This window comes from Hypomesus nipponensis, chromosome 19, assembly GCF_054491055.1.
Source record: "Hypomesus nipponensis isolate SF chromosome 19, ASM5449105v1, whole genome shotgun sequence".
NCBI classification, from domain to species: domain Eukaryota; kingdom Metazoa; phylum Chordata; class Actinopteri; order Osmeriformes; family Osmeridae; genus Hypomesus; species Hypomesus nipponensis.
In genome coordinates, this window is record NC_140379.1 from 7,055,512 (window position 1) to 7,074,424 (window position 18,913).

The 18,913-nt window shown below is 43.2% G+C and overlaps 1 long non-coding RNA gene across 1 annotated transcript in view; it reads left to right on the forward strand.

Moving 5' to 3' along the window:
* The window catches only part of LOC146246729 (uncharacterized), a 48,873-nt gene that overhangs the window by 1,284 nt on the left and 28,676 nt on the right, over positions 1–18,913 (forward strand). Inside the window, exons 2-3 of the long non-coding RNA XR_014732291.1 lie at positions 1,554–1,724; positions 2,003–2,127. This is a non-coding gene — a long non-coding RNA (uncharacterized LOC146246729). The remainder of the gene's footprint in view (positions 1–1,553; positions 1,725–2,002; positions 2,128–18,913) is intronic.

Genomic DNA, 18,913 nt, shown 5'->3' on the forward strand with positions numbered 1-18,913 from the left:
ACTGGTCAATTCATTTTAAGAAACACTCACCAGACTTTAGCCTATAGCCTATTACCAATTACATTTATAATTTTAAATTTTTTGGTTTACCTCTAAAACCTGTTCTAAAAGTAGAAAAAACTTCTGCAATCTCTAAATTCAATGGCAGAAACCCATACAATATAAACATATTTTCTTTTATACTTGGCACCTTCTGATTGTTAAAAATGACAAAATGGTATACATTTAACAAACATGGACTCCATTGCTGACTGGTGGAGTATATGGAAAACCATAAAAAGACAAGGATGTGGAGCAGCTCCTCTTATGTAATAAAACATAGGGGGGAGAGAGAGAGCGAGACGGTACAATAAGACATCACTAAGGAACACATGCTTTTCGTTGTGTAACAAACCCTCAAAGAGTGATCCCAATGATGTGTAAGGGTCTCCCCCACCTCCCCGGGCAGCCCACATTTTGGCTAGGTATTGATTGAGCTGTGCAGTATCACAGAAACACTTGAATCTCAGGTGGCAGGAATGTGTAGAATTGATCTCTTCCAGTGTGCCTCCCAGTAGTGTAGCTTGGCTCCCCAACACTGTGCACCACAGGAACAGAAGAGTGAAACACAATCGTTCCATTCTGAGAGGAGATGCCCCCATCTGCCCAGCTTGCTGTCATGCTTCATGTCTCAGAGTGTGATTTTATCCATCCATTATGGACACGTCATGGTTATATAACTATGGTTATTATAGTTATTGTTTGGTCTGCATGTCCATTCAAAATCCCATGAAATTGTATTTTGCTAACATTTATGCTGTATCACAACCAATCACATGCTGGATACTAGATTCAGAACAAACCTACCAAGGACAATTTTTGAATTAAAAGAAAAATGGTTTTATGGGGTGAGCTATGGTTTGTGACGATCCTAACACACAAACAAGGTGCATTGGCATAACATCTTAGAGCACTGTAGCTGTAGTTGATCTACTGTGCTTCAAACATCATACGTCACAAAGCACTGTTTGTGCATCTGTTGAGTAAGCGTTGTGGTTGTTTTCTCAAACAATAGTTCACCAGATAAAACTAAATATTTTGTTTTAAATTTTACCTGTCTTGCAGTTCAAATATAAATACACCCCCCCCCCCCCTCTTTCTCTTTCTATTACACACACATGCATGTACTCACACACACAAATACAAACCATTACTTATTCATGTTTACTTGTGATTATTTTGTTATTAGTCCTTATTCATTCTGAGAGTGATGTAGATGTAGATTTACATGTCCCACCATAGTATTGATTTCAGTTTGACTGCATTTCCACAATGTTTTAGTGCTCATGTTTGATGGGCCTAAATGGTTTAATGGTGTAAGACACTGTAGTGAGGATGGTAGTTCTCAGCTAAGGATTTTGACTTTAATGTTAGACATGCCTATATATCATGTGCATCATTGATTGTACCTTATCATTTTTTCTCAATATACAAACTGCAGGTATCTGAAGCATCAAAATCTTTCATGGCCTTTTTTTAAATTTTTAATTTTTATTTTTATCTTCTCTATGTAGAGTCTCTAGGTTCCCAGTGATGTTTGGATGAGGCTCTACAGACCTCCCTTTCTGAGTCCATTGCTGGTCTGTCAGTTCTCCTGAGTCGATACAAACCCTCGCCTGGGGCCTGGACTCCCTACTGAGAGTCCGGCCTGCTGGTGGGAGATCAAAGCCCTGCTGAGAACAATGGTGAGCCATGCTCCACTGTCCTGGGACATACATGGCAACACCTGCACCACAACATAGCACATGTCAATCACTCCCAGGTAACAGGGCTACCGTATGGAGGGCCATTCTAAGGGCCATTGAAGGGTCGCCTGGTGTCACCTCAGGGGCGTTGACCGTGGTGTGATATCGGCCCGTTTCATGTTTTTCATGTCAGCTACATATAGTGCTTCTTTGTTTAAGCTTCTCTCTTTCACTCAATCTCTCTCTCTCTTACGCCCCCCCCCCCCCCCCCCCCCCAGTACACACAGTTTCTGCCATCCCTACCCTTCTCTTCCTGCGGTTCTCATGGCTTGGTTTCCTGTGGAAAATGAAGAGACAGTCTACAGCGTGTACACAGCTGGATGGGAGACAAGCGGCCCAGATTGTGAGTACAAACACTGAGCAGGGTTTCTCTGCCTCCACGTTCTTACAGTTATCGAAGAACACCAATCAAAGCCTTCAAGGAAATATCCATCCACCCAACCTAGCACTTTCTACTCCCCTCATGTCTGTTCTCCATTTCACTTTTCCCTTTGGTCTTATGGAGGCTCCAAGATAGTATTTGCATGGTTTGTTTTATGGCACAGTGATCTGGAGACTATCCAAAAGTGGAGGTCGTTTATCTTGCAGTTCATCCGCTCCTTGCCTTTTGTGTGGTGAGAAAGAGAGGCAAAGTCCCGTATTACATTTCATGACCCATTGTGCCAAAGGACTCCGCAGACTAACAGGTGGGAGCCCTAATGTGTGTGCTTCGCCGGGACGACCAGCCAGCCTGGGGGCACTTTGGCTATTCTTTAATAAGGCACTCATGCTTGCAGGAGCACCACAATGCTCTGGTTCCCCCCATCCTTCAGGGATGCTAATGAACGTACAGTAAGGGCTTGTCTTACTCACAGTGCCTCTGCTGTCTGTGTGTTCCTCAGTTTATCATCGCTGCTGAAATTGCGAGGCCGTTTAGGCTGGGCCTTTATTGCAAGTGGGACATTTACTTGTCATTGTGATGCAAATTATTTAAAAGTTAGTGTCTGGGGTGTATTCTTTCAAACCAGGTATGAGACTGGTCTTTTAAAAGAAAACTGCCTACTATTTTGTCATTGTGGAGGAGAAGTGATCTTTGTTGAACAGTTCCTGTGGTGTTGTTTTTAGTGTGTGTGTGTGTTTAGATGATGCGCGTTTCATTTCTAAAATGAATCACATGCACTGACTGCCTATGTTTTATACAGTCCAATGGAGGTGGATCATCTTTCTCTCTTTTAAGAGACCAACTTTGAGATTAAGTAGCTGATTGTGTTCCTTTCACCATCCGAATTACGGTTGGTAACCCAAGCCAGCACTGTCTGCTAGAGGGCTTAGACACACACAGTCTCGAGGACACTCTCTGTTAATGTCATCTCCCAGGTTCAATTTCCTCATCCCAATCTAACCTTAAGTCCTCACAACCCTTGACACACATTTCTTCTTTCTCACACTGTCGAAGCATGGCTAGCAGGGAAACTATAGGCCTAATGCTACATGTGTACAGCGCAGTATCAACGTTACAATAAAATATATCGACAGCATGTGATCCTCCATGGAGTGTGAATGAATGTCAACTTGGCTTTGGAGTCTGACTGTCTGAGAAGACTCCGACCTCTTTGTCAGGTGTGTTTGATTCCATAGGCGCTCCAGCTTGCTTTGAGTTTATTGAATTTGTCATTTTTGGCCTGGGAGTGAAAAGGGCACCTGTGCTGTGGTGAAGCCCCCCCTCACCCCACTGGCCACATCACACAGTGACAGTTGATGCGCCTGTCCGCCCCAGGAGCTGTTAAAGTTGGGTGAAAACAAACCTTGCTTGTTTTAGCCCTCCTCCTGTATGTACTTAATGCATTGGGGGAACAGCTGAAAGGAGATTTACTCTGTGTCTGTCATAAAGACCTCCCCTGGTCGTCTGATTGAATGGCCTCTGAGACCATAGTTTGACTAGCAGAGGAAAGGGGAAGTAGTAGTTTTAGTATTAACTCACAGGAACAGAGGCTCAGTCAACCCTTAGCTTTAGGATGAAGTTAATGAACGGGATCATGAATATTCATTGCCATGTTATGACTGTGTAATGGCTTGTTCTGCCTAGGAGACTGATTGTGGGAAAATGTTTAGGGTTTTGATAAAAGCCCTGATCTTTTCTACAGTGGTTTCTGTGTTCTAGGTTTTGGTCTCATGCACTGGGAATCTAGTGGACCTGGGGTTGGATTCTGGAACCATGCCAGTATCTCTGGCACACCAGTAGCTGTGTGGTCGGTGTCCTGGCTGGGCTTGGTTCCTTGTTGGCTAAGTAGTGAGTAAAATGGTGTAGTTCCCTTTAGAAAATTTGTATGAAAAAACACTCGGAAAATGATAACACATAATGTCAAGTCTTTCTGAACACGGCACTTGTTTTTTTCGGGTGGGATTTAGTAATCCCTGTGTGTGTGGGGAGCTGCATACCCGTGTGCTTGTGCTTTACAGTTGGGATGTGCACATAGCACCTACCCCGTGGTTAGTTTGGTACACCTGTGATGAATGGGAAATATCCCAGATCCTGCAGGTTAATGATTGATTAATCAACCTAGAGACAAGCTTCTAAATGACCCAGTTCATTTTACCACTGCGTCAAATTAGAGGCAGTGGATTTTAACAGGCTTAAAACTCATTACTTTCCCCTCTGCTAATGAGCCAATTGCTTTGAGAATGTGACCTATACTGTAGTATCGTTTTGTGTTAAAATGACATACCTCCTTTCTTACAAAGAGAGATTTTTATACATGTTTAAATGTATTCACGTTCAGTCATGCTACAGTCAATGACGTGACTAAACTACATGCAGTACTGAATGATCAGACAATCCGTAGAAGCACTCCTTGAGACCCTGGCCTATTTACTTAATAATCGATCCATATGAAAACAGCAGATTAAATTGACTGAACCTCATATACTTAATCATTGCAGCTACTTGACCAAATAGCATTTTTTCAGAATGCCGTGTGTCACAGGCCATCAATATTCCTTTAATCGCTGTTAGTTATTGCTGTATTTTGTTACAACTGCGGATAGCTTGTCTCCAGTGGTCAGTCTGGCCCCCGGGCAACCAAGAGAATGAGATGCTAAATGGTTGTGCAAACAATTTGATTATGCTGTTTAATTCCCGTCATATAGATCCCCCGCAACCACCACCACCACCATCCTCTTGTCTGCTGATGCTCCCGTTTGGCCCAGGCTCTCTGCAGCACAGGGCCGACCTGCTGACTGCACATTAAGCAGGGCTGGAATATTCTCTACCTCCACCGGAACTACTCAGGACCCAGGAGCCTGTTATTAACCTTCCAGCCGGGGGATTTAGACACACAGAAGTTGAAAATGTGAAAAAAACGTGTTGTCAGTAAGACATTTATTTTTTAGAATTACCACTGAGAATGTTTTGTTACGGCACCATGCATTCAAAAAAAAAAAAACACAGAGACACAGGACAGCACTTGATTTCAGAGTGTTAAGCTCAGGTTCAGAGAGTTGTCTCTTGCCTTGTACCTTAGTGTTGAACATTAATCCTAAACTAAGTCCAAATGGTGAAGTTCTTTGGGACTGTTGAGGGTTAACTGTTACCATCCAAGACAGCCAGACTCTCTCCTCACACAGAAAAATGAGAAGTGAGCGTGGAACTCTCGAGCCACAGTTGCCCAGTTCCCAAAATTAACATTTCAATTCAAAACCAATAATAACACATTGTGAGTCGAGCTGAATGAACCGTGCTGCTAGGGGGAAGGCGATACCTCCTGTTTCTCTGTAAATGAAAAAACTCCTTCATCCTCCAGTAAAGAGGCCACACAGCCTGAAGTCAGCCAATCAGTCTGGTAACACTGCACAGGCATGGCTTGCTGGACAGGACTGCTTCCTACTGCTTTACAATATCCCAGGATCTAGACCCATTTAGGCAAGCACTGCAGGAAGAAGATTTCTCTCAAGTCTCAATACTGTGTGCCCGTATAGCAACTTTTCCTTTTTTTTTAATAAACTTTTTACCACAGGTGTCAGCCCATAACATTGCCTAACGTAGATTTATTGGAGTGTAGGTAAATGTGTGTTTCTTACTTCATGTAGCGCCTGCAGATATGCTAGGTGACAGTAGATCCCAGCCTCTCCAAGGGGCAACAAATGAACACACTGTGTGTTTTTTTTGGTGCTCTGGCTCACTAAAATGGGATTCAGAGCCAAGCTCTGAGGGTCTGCCAAGAAGGTGTCAGAATAGGCCTCAGCTACACGCTCTCGTCCACCACAGACCAGATTACCCATCTGGGAGGAGAGGGGAAGGGACATGGGGCAATTTCAAGAGAGCACAGTGGCTATTTCTATTGAACCTGAAGGGTTTAGAGGCTATCTTCTAGCTGTCTTCACAGAGTGATCCTGTGTGTGTTAGTCCTGACTGATTCTTTAGATGGTCAACTCTGTGTGTGTGTGTGTGTGTTTGTGTGTAGTGTACACCTGCCCTGGTAGGTTCGGTTCATGTGGCTGATATTTCACTTCTCTCTGCCAGTGCAGGAGGTCTGACATGGCACCACTCAGATCAGACGTGAGACAGATGACCTAAAGAGGAAATGAATCACCAACTTGTGAGAATCACACCGACGCTGCTCCTGTGCCCTCAACTGTACTGTATTCCACGCTTTAGTCAAACAGGTACTCTATAGCAAATCTTTACTGTGGCAAAGGTGGACTGCCTTATTTGAGACTGTGGATGTTTGTCCTGGAGTGATGACATCACCGTGCACTGCACAGAGATGCACTACCTCTACTAATAAGGCACCGGTGGGACTGCCACTCGCTTAGGTTGTCAATGAGTCTGTCTTGATCTGAGGATTAGGCCCGCCGTTCCAATTACAGCCGGGTGCCGTGAGGTTTGTCAGGCATCGATGCCGACGCCCGTCGATGGCCCCGGCGCATGTTCCCTGGGTCCTGCTGAGTGACAGGCGCCAGCCCGGGTCTGTGCGCCATCAGACACCAATACAATGTGTGTGTTTGTGCTTCAGTGACGCATTGGTCATGGGATAGCTAGTTTTGGTGAGGATGGCATATGCAAAACAGTTGCCTGGGAAACGTGTGGGGTAAGAGTGTGTGTGTGTGTGGGGGAGGGGAGGAGGCGGCGTGTGTGTGTGTGTGTGTGAGGGGCGGGGTGTATGCAATCATGGCCATGATGGTACTGTAAGCTATATTAAGTCATTCATTAATAGTGCATGGGGTGTCTTCTCCGCATCCTACTGATACTCTAGTCGTCCGACAGCATCTAGCTGATATGAGAGTCTATTATCTCTAAGATGACTCAGAGCAGGAGGAGCAGGTTGAGCTCAGTTACCTGAAATGGCCTGGCACACCTCACGTCCTCCCCCCCCCCCCCCTTTTAGACCTCCGTTCGCTTGCCTATCATCACCTGGGAGGCCAGCGGTGACTTTACACCCGCAGAGAGGCGGGTCATGTGACACAGATGTTAGATACTTAATATTTACCACCTGGTGTTATTTACATGCCATTAAACGTGAGATGGACTGCATGAACTGAAAACCGTTCTCTGCGAGTAACTTAGTGAGTACTCTAGTGTCAGGTGGATTGAAATATCCCATGGGAAGACATCTTTGTGTCTTAATGAAGAGTAATGACTTTGTTTTCTTAGCTGTTTAGACTTAGGAAAGCATTTCACCGTGTATTTCATAGGGACATGGCTCGTACTGAACCAGTAGATGTAATGCTATCTGAGGGAGATGTTGGAAGGCTGTAATTAAATATGAATGGGAGCGCTGTCGGTTGCCCGGCCAGTTTGTTTGGTTGAGTGCCGGCCTGGGAGGAAAGCTCATCAAATCAGTTTTGTTCATGTCATTCTACACCCTTACAACAGCTCCTGACAGGGAATCTCGGTGGTCCTGTGTGAATGTGAACGGGAATCACCTGTATTCAGACTTAATGGATTCGAAATAACCCACAGGCCGGGACTTTAATGAGGGCTGGATTAAGGAAAAATGCTCTAGCCACCCCCACCCTCACCCCACCTCCCTTCCCTCCGCTTGGCGTTGCATGACAACATTTTCAAATTGCATGCCGGAGCAGATAATTCACTTATTCAGAGTAATTGGGTGCTGACCAGGGTTAATATGTTTGGTGTCATTAAATGGAAATGTTCAGTTGTAAGTGGAACTGTATGATACATGGGGGATTTTCTATAGAACTGCCCTGGGTCTACTTTCCCTCTCTACTGCTAGCTGGGCATGTATAGGGTTTTATTTGAGGGAACTCAAGCATGAATTCTGCAAGGGAACGATGGGGACAGTTATATTCACTTCTGTTTGGTGCCCGGTTGAATGAAATGACCTTTAAGATAAAGCGAATCTCTTGAGCAAGTCAGGTGAAGAAAAGGCGGGACAAAGAGGGCAGATGTAGTGAAAGGAAACTTTTTAAATACTGCAGTGAAGGAGGGCTGGTAGCCATGGGGTAGTTAAAGGACTGTTGTTCTCTGTTAACCCCTCTCTACCACAGGGACAATACACCCTAAGAGTACTCGCTCAATGTGGACACTCCTTATTTTGATACCGCACAAGATTGAACACCAGGGAATTGCTTTTCTCAAGCCACCACAGTTTTTTTTACCCCCATAGATAAATGGTCAGAACAAGTCTTGTTATCCATTACTCCAAAATGATTTTGTGTGGAAAATCCAGCAGACGATGCAAGCGTTTTTTCCTCCCTCGACCGGTTAATTAACTTGCTCCTTCAACCTCTATTCAGATGGGAAAGGCCTGTAATTAGTTCCCCGAAAGCTGAAGTATTTTTTTGGGGATGGGTCAACTCGAATTCCTCCTAACTTATACTGGTGAATGGCCTGCCTCCGTGGCATCAGCTAAAAGACCCATAACCTGAATTCTCCCAGTGATACGAACACCGTAAAACTTAACCGAATGTGAAAACATGTCCAAAAGAAGGACAGTTAAAAGCCAAAGAATGTAGTAATACGGTTGGTTCAGGGAACAACAACATGAGGTCTTTTGGCTGGCTGTCTGCTTCTTGTTGTGTCTACTTTTCCTGTGTATTTGGGCAATACCACTTCTCACCACCACCACCTAAGCCTTACTGCCACCTACAGAGAGGGAAGACTTTCGGCTTGGGGACCTCTGGTATGGAAGCAAATCATACATCCCAGACTGGCGCAACACAAAAAAAGCGGTGTTTGTAAACCTGCCCCCGTGGCTCTGGCCATAATTGGCCCTAGAACTGACTGGCTCGGCTTCCTGTCAGCATTATGTCTGTGTTCACACCAACCCAGCTGCTAAGACATTTGTTCTCCTGGAAACATGGCAACTTTTTTGATCTCTGGACTGTGAAAGCTTCCAACGAGAGTTGTGTGGGGAGGTTTTTTGAGGCCTCGCTGCCTTTTGGAGGAAGCTGTGAGGGGACTTCCAACTGCCACGCCTGCAAAGGATGAACCAAAATGTATGTTATTGTTTAAAAAATAAATAAAAAATAGAATGATATACACCTCTGACATTCCATCAGCATAGACTATGTAGGACTATAGTATTGTTGTTGGGTGAATTATCCTTTTTATACTTTTACTCAGTTTCATAGTTATAGCTAATGTTTGCTAATATCGTGAAAAGTCTTTCAACCTTACTGTTTTTTTCAAAGCACAACTTGATTTAAATGTTTGAAACTATTACCAAAACACCTCATAGTCAGTAGGCGACACTTGGCATGAATAATTACATGAAATCTTTTCCTGGCCTCGGTGGCATAAACAAGTACAGGTTTTAATGAGGAAGCCCAGATACTGAACAGATTGGGTATGAGAGTGAGGAGTAAGGCAGGCAGCTGGAAACCGATCTAATTTTTATTATCGACACATGCAGGGAATCTGACATCAAAATTGGAAATGTACAAGTGCTATTGCTGACACCTCCACGTGTGGAGAGATGCACTTCCTGTGCAGCTGCCAAACAACACCCCCCAGAAGCCTTAGCTGCTATGCCCTCGTCATCAGCACCTCTGTGCTCTGCTAATAAAGCTGCCTGAATATATAGGTGGCTTTCCTGCATTGGAATCTGCTTGATAGTTTCTTGATAGTAGCTGGTAATAAATTTTTTGTCTATGAGGTTGCAGTAATGGAAAATTACTTGGTCGTAAAGAATGGAGATATACAGTATCTAGAGTAGTAGATTGTAATTTCATATTTATTTTATTGACGTCCAAGAAAAATACGGTAATTCATGTAAAAACAACAATTTGAGAATGTTTTGGAAAGCTTTTTGCAAACTAATTCACCAATAAGATTTGTTTGAAGGTGGTACTGTGTGTGTGTTTTTCTTTTAAAGGAGATTGTAGGCCTTTTGACAGATATCTTACCCAGGTACTTGTCTGGCATGCTCAAGTTGCAGGAACCTAGCCATGTGTATTAGTAACAGACACTTTATGAACTGCAGTCTGGTCTCTGCACTGTACTGAAACAACTGAGGACCAGATATGACTGAAACTCTCTCTGCGTGTTCCTCTCGTTTGCAGTCGGTTTAGATTTGTTTGGGATTTTTTCGTAAACCACACACTGATGAACTTCCTGGGCCAGTCTTTTCATTGTGGCTGTTCCATTTTGTGCACACTGTGCTCTCTTTTTAAAACCATGTTTACTGGAGGGCGTCCACATATTTAATTGTACAGCCCTTTTTCCAATTTTTGTATTTAATTTATTATGATTTAGATAGAAAATGTACCTTTACAGTAGTTGGATCTAGTTCTTGCAACTCTTTATTGATCGGAAATTCTAGAAAATTCTGTTTTTTCCTCTCAAGTTATTCAAACTGTAATTATTTAAATGTGGTATTCAATAGTATGACACTAATATATGAATATACAATTTTTATATGCGTTAATGATAAATGTACAGTTTGAATAATGTTCTGGAGTATGTTTGTTTCTCATAAATGGGTACATTTCTTGAAATAATTAATATGAAATAAAAATGAATTTATCTGACAAATGTCCCCAACAAACCTCTTCACAAAGAGAGATAAGAGCAGGGGGAAAAGTACCTCGATCATAAAATGCAGCAACTTGGTACCGAATATTGACAGTGCGTCTCCCCATTGGTTTCCGGTGACAGACAGTTGGTTTTTGCTCTGCCAGTGTGTGGTTGTAATTGAACTGTAAACAACAGCCACCATATTATTATTTACTGCACTATGTGCACAAAAGCAACAGAGCAAGCGCCCCCCACCACCACCAACCCCCCAGTCACAGCAACAGTGCCTAAGCCACTTTGACGCGTTATCTAAAAGGCAGTGAAAACAATATATGGCCAGCTCATCCATAAGTCATGTCTTTTATGCAGCTCCAGTGTGCTCCAACAGAATAGGCTTTATGAATGGCAGAAAGTCTGTGAATGATAACGGTCATTAATATGTCTATTGAGGGCCACCACATTCATGCCACATATCAAATCCCCTTTGAATGAGATCAGTTCCCTCCTGTCAGAGCCCATTAGGTCCGTCCCACAGCACCAGTGGCCAGCTGACAGGGGAGAAACCCTAACCCTGCCTCGTAGCCATTAGCATTAGAAAATGAGCAATCAGCTGGAATGAACTGAACTAGAATAGGGGGGGGAAAGCCATTCCAACTTGATAGCAATGATACAGGACTGACACACACACACACAGACACACACAGACACACACACAAACATCATACCAGATGAGACACAAGCTGTATACATGTATATGTACCAATGCGCACCCAGTGTTTGTGTGTGTGTGCATGTTTTTTTTACACATTTTAATCCATTTACTAGTTTAAGTGTTCGTTTTTTTTGGTACCTTAGTCATGTTTGTAATTTAATTTAATTAAAAAGTATGAATAGACATTTTATTTTGTAGGAATTCTATTATATATCTATTGTCCAAAGCCTTATTTGTTCCTTCAAAAAGCTTAGAAGTATAGTAACTAAAATCTCCTTGGATTGTATTTAGACTAGCCCCCTGCTTGAGTCTACTCATAGAACATTGCATTGTACCTTTCTGTGACTTTGGAAAATAATTGAGTTAAAACACTCAATAAAACATTAATTAGTTTAGCAGTCGAGTGCAGATAACATAGATAAAACCCTATGTAATTCATATTGATTAGAATATGCACATTGAATGTAACCTCTTAAGACAAGTTCTCTTTATTAAATGGACACAAAGCCTAGTTCGTTATGCATACAAAGAAAGATCACTTAAGATTTTATCTTTCACATAAAAAGGTTTGATTGGATTTCTTTCTGAGGAAGCTGCACAATCTATTTTATTCTAGTTTGATTGTATTACCTCTTAATTAGTTTGTATATTGAGTTGAACAGAGTTTATTGATTTTTGCTGCATTCATTTGCATTGCAAAAGTCCTCTTAATCCAATATAATCTCATCCTTAGCCAAACACAGCATTATGCCTCTTTCAGTCACTTCAGTCCTTTTGCATTTTGGTCAATTTTTTAGAATTTACTAAATTGTACCTGAGTGATTTTGAAAAATATCCCGTAATTTATGTATTTAAAAATAAAAATCCAGTCAGTGTTTTACACTTTGAGAAATGCATGTTACAAACTGAAATATTAAAGCTTGAGATAATGAGTTGTCCCCTGCATTTTCCTGTGATGGTGGTGGGGGGTGGGGGGTTAATGCTAGCCTGATCCTCTGAGTGATTGTTGGTTGTAGGGGCTGTGTGTAAATCTGCTTGTGAACACCTGCCGAGTCTACGGAGTCGTGTCACACACAAATCAGCACTGGAGGCATCAAATCCCTCATTCCCTCCCTCCTTCCCTCCCTCCTTCCCTCCTTCCCTCCCTCCCTCCCACCCGGCCAGCCCAGCCACACAGCGGCAAGCTTAACAATTCCCTGTAATTAACCTCACCTGAACCCTAATGGCCCACCTCTGGGACCAGGGGCCTCGGCTGTGTAAAATTACTGTCACACCAGAGTCAGGGGGCCGCAGGGGCATGTTCAAGAAAGAGAATCGTGTGGAAAAGGGCGGACCCGCAACACTTAATTCTGCGACCCAAATATCAATGAGGAGTACAGGAGATCAGAGGTGGGACCTCCAGGAGCGGGACCCTTTAGTTTCTGTAAAGTTCTCTGAGACGTTGGATGAGCCCGCCTGAACAGCTGCGTGCAAACCGCCAAAAAAAGCCTGGTGCAGTGTGAGCTCTCTTAAGCACAGCCGCATATCCAGTGTGTGCCAGGAGTTTGTCTGGGTTGATCCCAGGGCTTTAGGGAAAGATGGTGTGTGAGTGTTTGTGTGTGTGTGTGTGTGTCTGTTCCTGTGTAGATGTCTGTCTCGGACGGATATAGCATGCCTGAAGTCATCAGATTGCCCTTTGGACATTAAAGCCAGGTTTCCTGTAACTGAGTTCTCACAGATTGCATGTGTGTGCGTGTGTGGGTTCCTCGGTGCCCGGTGGTTCGAACACACGGACCGGGCAGGGGAGTGAGTCACTGCTGCAAGCCCAGGATCAAACAACCTCAGTTGGGATGTGTTCACCACAAGGCTGGGAGCCTCTGGTCTTTATCAACCCTGCTCGGCTGTGGTGTGGTCCTCTGTCCTATCTTAAGAGGACAACATTGATATGCCATGAATGACAGAGACCACAGAAGGGCTAAAGAAAACCTTTGTTCTTGATGTTCATTAGATTATTTTATTTATAACTAACGTCATAGAAAGGTCTAATTACCATAACTCTTCATGCTATCATTTTCTCTGTCAGGGACATCTACTGAATCACACACACAGACACCAGCACACAAATATATGCATCACAAATATTATGCACCGTACTGTATGTAAGTGCCCAGGAGAGACAAGACTGTCATACACTCAAGCATTGAATGCTACGTGACAGATAGCACTCCCCCCCCCCAGCCCCTCTCCCTCGGTCTCACCCCCTGGCTCTGTAGCTATGGTTTCCCCTCTGTCATACACCCTGAGCTATCTGTCTGACACTTCTATATAGGATAAAGAGACAGGATGCGGGTGTGTGTGTGGGGGGGGGGGGGGCAGGCCTATGGCTCAAAGTGCCATCAATGGGTTATTTTCATTTCATGCAAACAAATGTGTCACTCTAATCACCACATGGCTGGCTGTTACTGTAGCGCCACAGCATTCCCTTTTGTGAGAGCTTGCAGATGATAATCCCACGCTGACAAAAGGCCTTGTGCTGCCAATAGAAGTGCGTGACCAATGTGTTGTACACACATTTCATACTTAGTAAGTGTTCTAATGTTTGAGGACATGATTCACTACAGCTATTTTGTTAAGTAAGTCTTAAAATGAAAGGTGAGAGATGTTTTGTCTTTTGAGAGACAGATATTTGGTACCACCATTCAGCGAATCTTGATCCTTTAATCTCTTTTAACCGGAATCTTTGGTCAAGTGCCATGAATTACATACAGTACCTGTCTGAGGAAAGCAAGTTTTCATATTGTTGTTGCATTCCACCCGGCTCTGTAGCGGTGGAAACATTTTATTATTGTCTTAAAAGGAAAGAGTGAGGTTCACCACAGATGAAGCAGGCTTTAGTTGCTTGGTGATTAGAGGTTACGACAGTGACATCCCTGTTCCTCAGGTCTGTAATGCCTGGACTCCTAAAGCTGAGAAGTCCTATCCTCCGCTGTTCACATGCAGACTGACTCCAGCTTTACTGGGCTGTCCAGTCGTAAAGGGGGACGGGTATCTTGTTACTAAGCTGTAGCCTAGGGCTGCTGTTTGTAAGAGTGACCTTACCAGGTGAAAACCCATTTAATAACGTGTAAAACACATAAAAGACAAAAGGCATGATTGGAGTCTGAATCTGTACACCAGTCCACGTTGTACGGAGTATTGCATTCTCAGTTCCTAAAATGGGTGTTATCCATACTGCACACTTGACTGAGTGGGTCAGGACTTGGGTCAAACAGAATTGATCCGGAGAGGGTTGGGGAAGGTGATGTAGAGAAGCCTTAGAGAAACAAATTGACCCGCAGCACCCCTCGGAGCAGAGAGATGCCGAGCCGTGACCCTCTTAGACCTCACTAGCTTCTGTCTCAGTCGGTGTCAGAGTGTGAGTGCCATGAGGGACACATGCAGGGAGAGACATGGTACTGTTGTGTTTTGTGGCAATAATCTAAATCAGATTTGTTCTCCCCGTATTTAAGATACCTAGTTTCTAACACTTTTGGGGAACACTGGATGACACTCCTCAAAACACTTAGCCTACATGCCTATCAGAGAAGCTTACGAAACCTAAACAACCACAACAAATGAAGCAGATTAAGACGCGGGGGTCCATTCAGCTCTGTCGCATATAGCAGGCCTGTAGCTCATCCCTACACGTGTACATGGCATCCAAATGCATCCATCATCCAGGAGGGGTGACGCGTGCCACAGGCCCATGATGCTGCTCCGTTGAGGGGTTGGGCGTCTGGGAGCACTCATTTGTAACTCTGGGGAATGTGGCACCAGGGTGTCCAGCAGACGGCAGGGTCTCGAGGAATGTCCCACAGTCATATGTTCTCTCCCCCGTCCACAGCAGGCAGCCCTGTCTCAGCCCGACCCTTTAACGGGGCTGTAAAAAGCAGACGGCTGTCTGTCTGGCAGCCCTGGTGCTCCATGGACAGGTACGGCACTGCACACACGGGCTGGGGCCTGGGTGAAGGAGAGTGGAAGGGAAGCCTCACAGGCTGAGGACATGGTAGACTGGAAAAGTTGTTTTTGGAAAATGGAAGGAAGCACTGGTTTTAATGTACTTTATTGATTCATAGAGGACTACGCTAAATTAAATGTTTTTCATCTTTTTTTTTTGTCGCTTTGGTCTTGTTTGACACTGACTGAACATTTCAGTGACTGAACCAAAATTGTAGAGAAGAAATATACACAATGTAGCATAGTTTATATTTTTTACGTAGTTTATTTCACCAAATACACAGTATATAAGCAAAATGAGTGTTTGTAAGTTTATAATAGCTCATCCTTAGCAATGGCTCTGTATTTTTGTTGGACATAAAATTATGTTATGTGCGCATTGGACTCATTTTTCTCGTCTCGCTCCTGCCTCAGACAATCCCACCCTTTAGCTGCCTGTCACTACTGTCCCAGTGGAGACTCAATGATTTATTGACAAGGTAAACAGCTTATGAATGAGGCCTAAGCTTTAGTTATACAGTTTACAGCATGTGAGTAACCACTGGAGGTTTGTATACACACACACTCTCCAGGCTACCGTCAGTCAGATCACAAGGTCGCTGCATCACATCATGTTGAGGGGAAATTCCTCATTGTCTTAATTGTAAGCCCCGTAAGATTAATACTGCGTGTGTTTGGCCTGTGTAAACGTTTCAGTGTGACGCCAAGACATTTTTAAACAAGTTTGGAGCAGTATGAAGAGCCGAGTGGGCTTGTTTACACCAGGAGCTGCTCCGTCGCCACATCGGAGGCCCAGAGACCTGAATAGAATCGGGTTCAAAATAGAGTTATATTAAGATGGAGAACTCCAGTAGCAACAACAGTGGCAAGATTCTGGAGATTGAAAACACTTTTTACACACAACATTTTAATCAATAGAAATTGACGTTGGACTATTTTTATTATTTCCTGTACTGTTAATTGACGTAATGTAGCATGATAACATTTTACAAGGTTTATTTGAGTCGTTTTTCAGTTCAGTCTATACTGTAAAATACTCACTTCAGTACTTTCAGTTTCACCAAAATATCACTGGACCAAAATAAATTGGATTCAAAGTGTTTTGTGTATTTGTTTTTTCCCAGGTGCATTACATTAAGCAAATCTTAGTGACCTAGTGAATAAAAGTATGTTTAAGATCCCAGGTCTGGACAGTGGCAGCTATTGGCTAATGATTGACCAGTTAGTGCTCCCCTTCCAGTCTTCCTGCAGGGATATAGGCTCTCTGCCTGAGAGGGTCTATCATTGAGAAAAATGATAGTTACTACTAACATAATACTTATGTTTAAGTTGACTATCATTATTATTTATTATGGTTAACATAGTATCATATAAGTGTAATAATTATATTTCTTACTTATCCTTATAATGTATAATTTCATTTATATAAATTTAGAATAGAACCTAATGTAGACTACATTAGATTTGTATAGCGCTTTTCTAAGTAGTTTTCAAGTATAACAAATAAGTATAAGATATGATTTATTTGATCATTTTATGGCATAACCTTGTAGTTCCACTGTGTGCTATATACTGTGAGATTGCATTATGATTATTTTTATTTCTTATTGATGTTTGTGTTTAAAATTTGTAACAGAGAAAGTGTGCAGCTGCTTGTTTACAGTAGTTTATCCAACAGTAAAATTGAATTAATTAATACAAAGAAAGAACTGACGTTTTTGACACATGCTTGAAAGTTGAATATTTCTCGGCTGGCATCTTCAAACGTGTAAATAGAGTGTTGTTTTGTAGCGATGCTGGAGTACGTTCACAGTCTATTGGTGTACAGGCGTCACTGAATTCTTGCACATATTTAAGTACAGCTATTGAAAAAATGGCTCTCTTCCTGTTGTTGTTCTGGGTAGACTGATTTTATTCAAGCCCCGGGAAGTGGAATAATTGAAATGCAGATGTTTTTCACTGTAAACAGCCGTGGTGGATCTGGGGAAGAGAGAGGGTGACAGGAAGAGGGGTGTTTTTCAGCCCCGCTTGGTGCCATACCAAACACATGGTGCAGGTTGACACTTACCATGGTAGCAGAAGGCTACTGATTATTTGACCCAAAAAATACTACCTATATTCAATATGAATTTAAAATGTGGCTTTTCTGTGGGTCCGGACATTATGGTTAGATCAACAAGCAAAAACAAATACCTGGTCGCCCCTGCGCAAACACTGCATTTGACTAATGAGCTGTGATGCCGCACCCTCTCAGGGGAAGAGAGAGGATAGTGGAAGTAGTTTTCTCAACCATTTGTGACATTTTGGGGGGAAATGGTAAAGGTTTGTGTTCACAAGAACATGCTTTGTTTGAGTTATTCTATAATTACATATACAAACTGTTAGCATTTGTAGATGGCTTCTTTGAGCGCACAGTTGGGATAGTATTTGTTTTATTCTTTACTGAAATATAATTCCATATGATCAATACAGAGTTCAGGTCAGAGATAATTTGATCATCCACTTATCAATAAATGTTAATTAATGACAATTTCTTTTGGACAATGCCAGCTGCCAACAGATGTCCCACATGACTTAACTAGTTTGTGCTGCATTTGCATTTTTTAACACTGTCTTGCAGATCAAATGTACCAAAGCTAATAGATATGATTCATCAATCAGTAGCCAGAAGACTCCTGGTTTTCGCCATGCAACTAGAATTGCATTCTTTATTGCTCTTCCTTTGTCTATGTCCACTCCTCCATTTTGTAAAGTGGCCATCAAAAGGTCAGGGAGGTGACGTGAAGTTGTAAAATGGCCCGAGCGGTGCTGACCTATGGCTGCCTGAGCATACGTAATGCAATGTCCAGGCCCGAGGGCCAGAGCTGCCAATACCAGGCTGATTATAACGAATCAGGCCCCTCTTAACGCAATAATGTGATCAATTTCTCATTCCACTGAATAAATAAGGGGCCCAGATAGGGAGCTGTCTCTGACCTGCCGTTAACCCCCCTGCCTCATTATTCATATCATGGGCTGAAAAGGCACAGAAGGAGATGGAGGGAGCAAGGAAGCAGGGAAGTCAATTGGAGCTAATTATTTGTTAGAAGGGGTGGCTCTGCTTAATGTTTCAGATTGGTGGAGTGTCCCGGGATTTTATGACATCTGCTGAGAAAAAGGCGGTGAGGGATCTGGCCAGCTTGGGACTGCTTTTTATCCCCTCATCCAGAGCCAGAGAGGGCTGGCAGATGTCTGATCAGCAGCCAGCAGTAGCAGAGGCAGGCAGCAGAGGTAGCCCACACATACACCCAGAGGCAGAGCCATCCCAGCCAGGCAGGGTAACACAATAGGCCTGTCTCCAAGCTCCCCACTTCCTCATAGGGCTGGGTATAAACCAGGCTGCCTGTGGTCTCACTACTGGTTACCATGCAGACATGGAGAGAGGGAGAGAGCGAGAGAGGAAAAGAAGGAGAGAGAGGGAAAGAAGAAAAGAAAGGAGACAGAGAA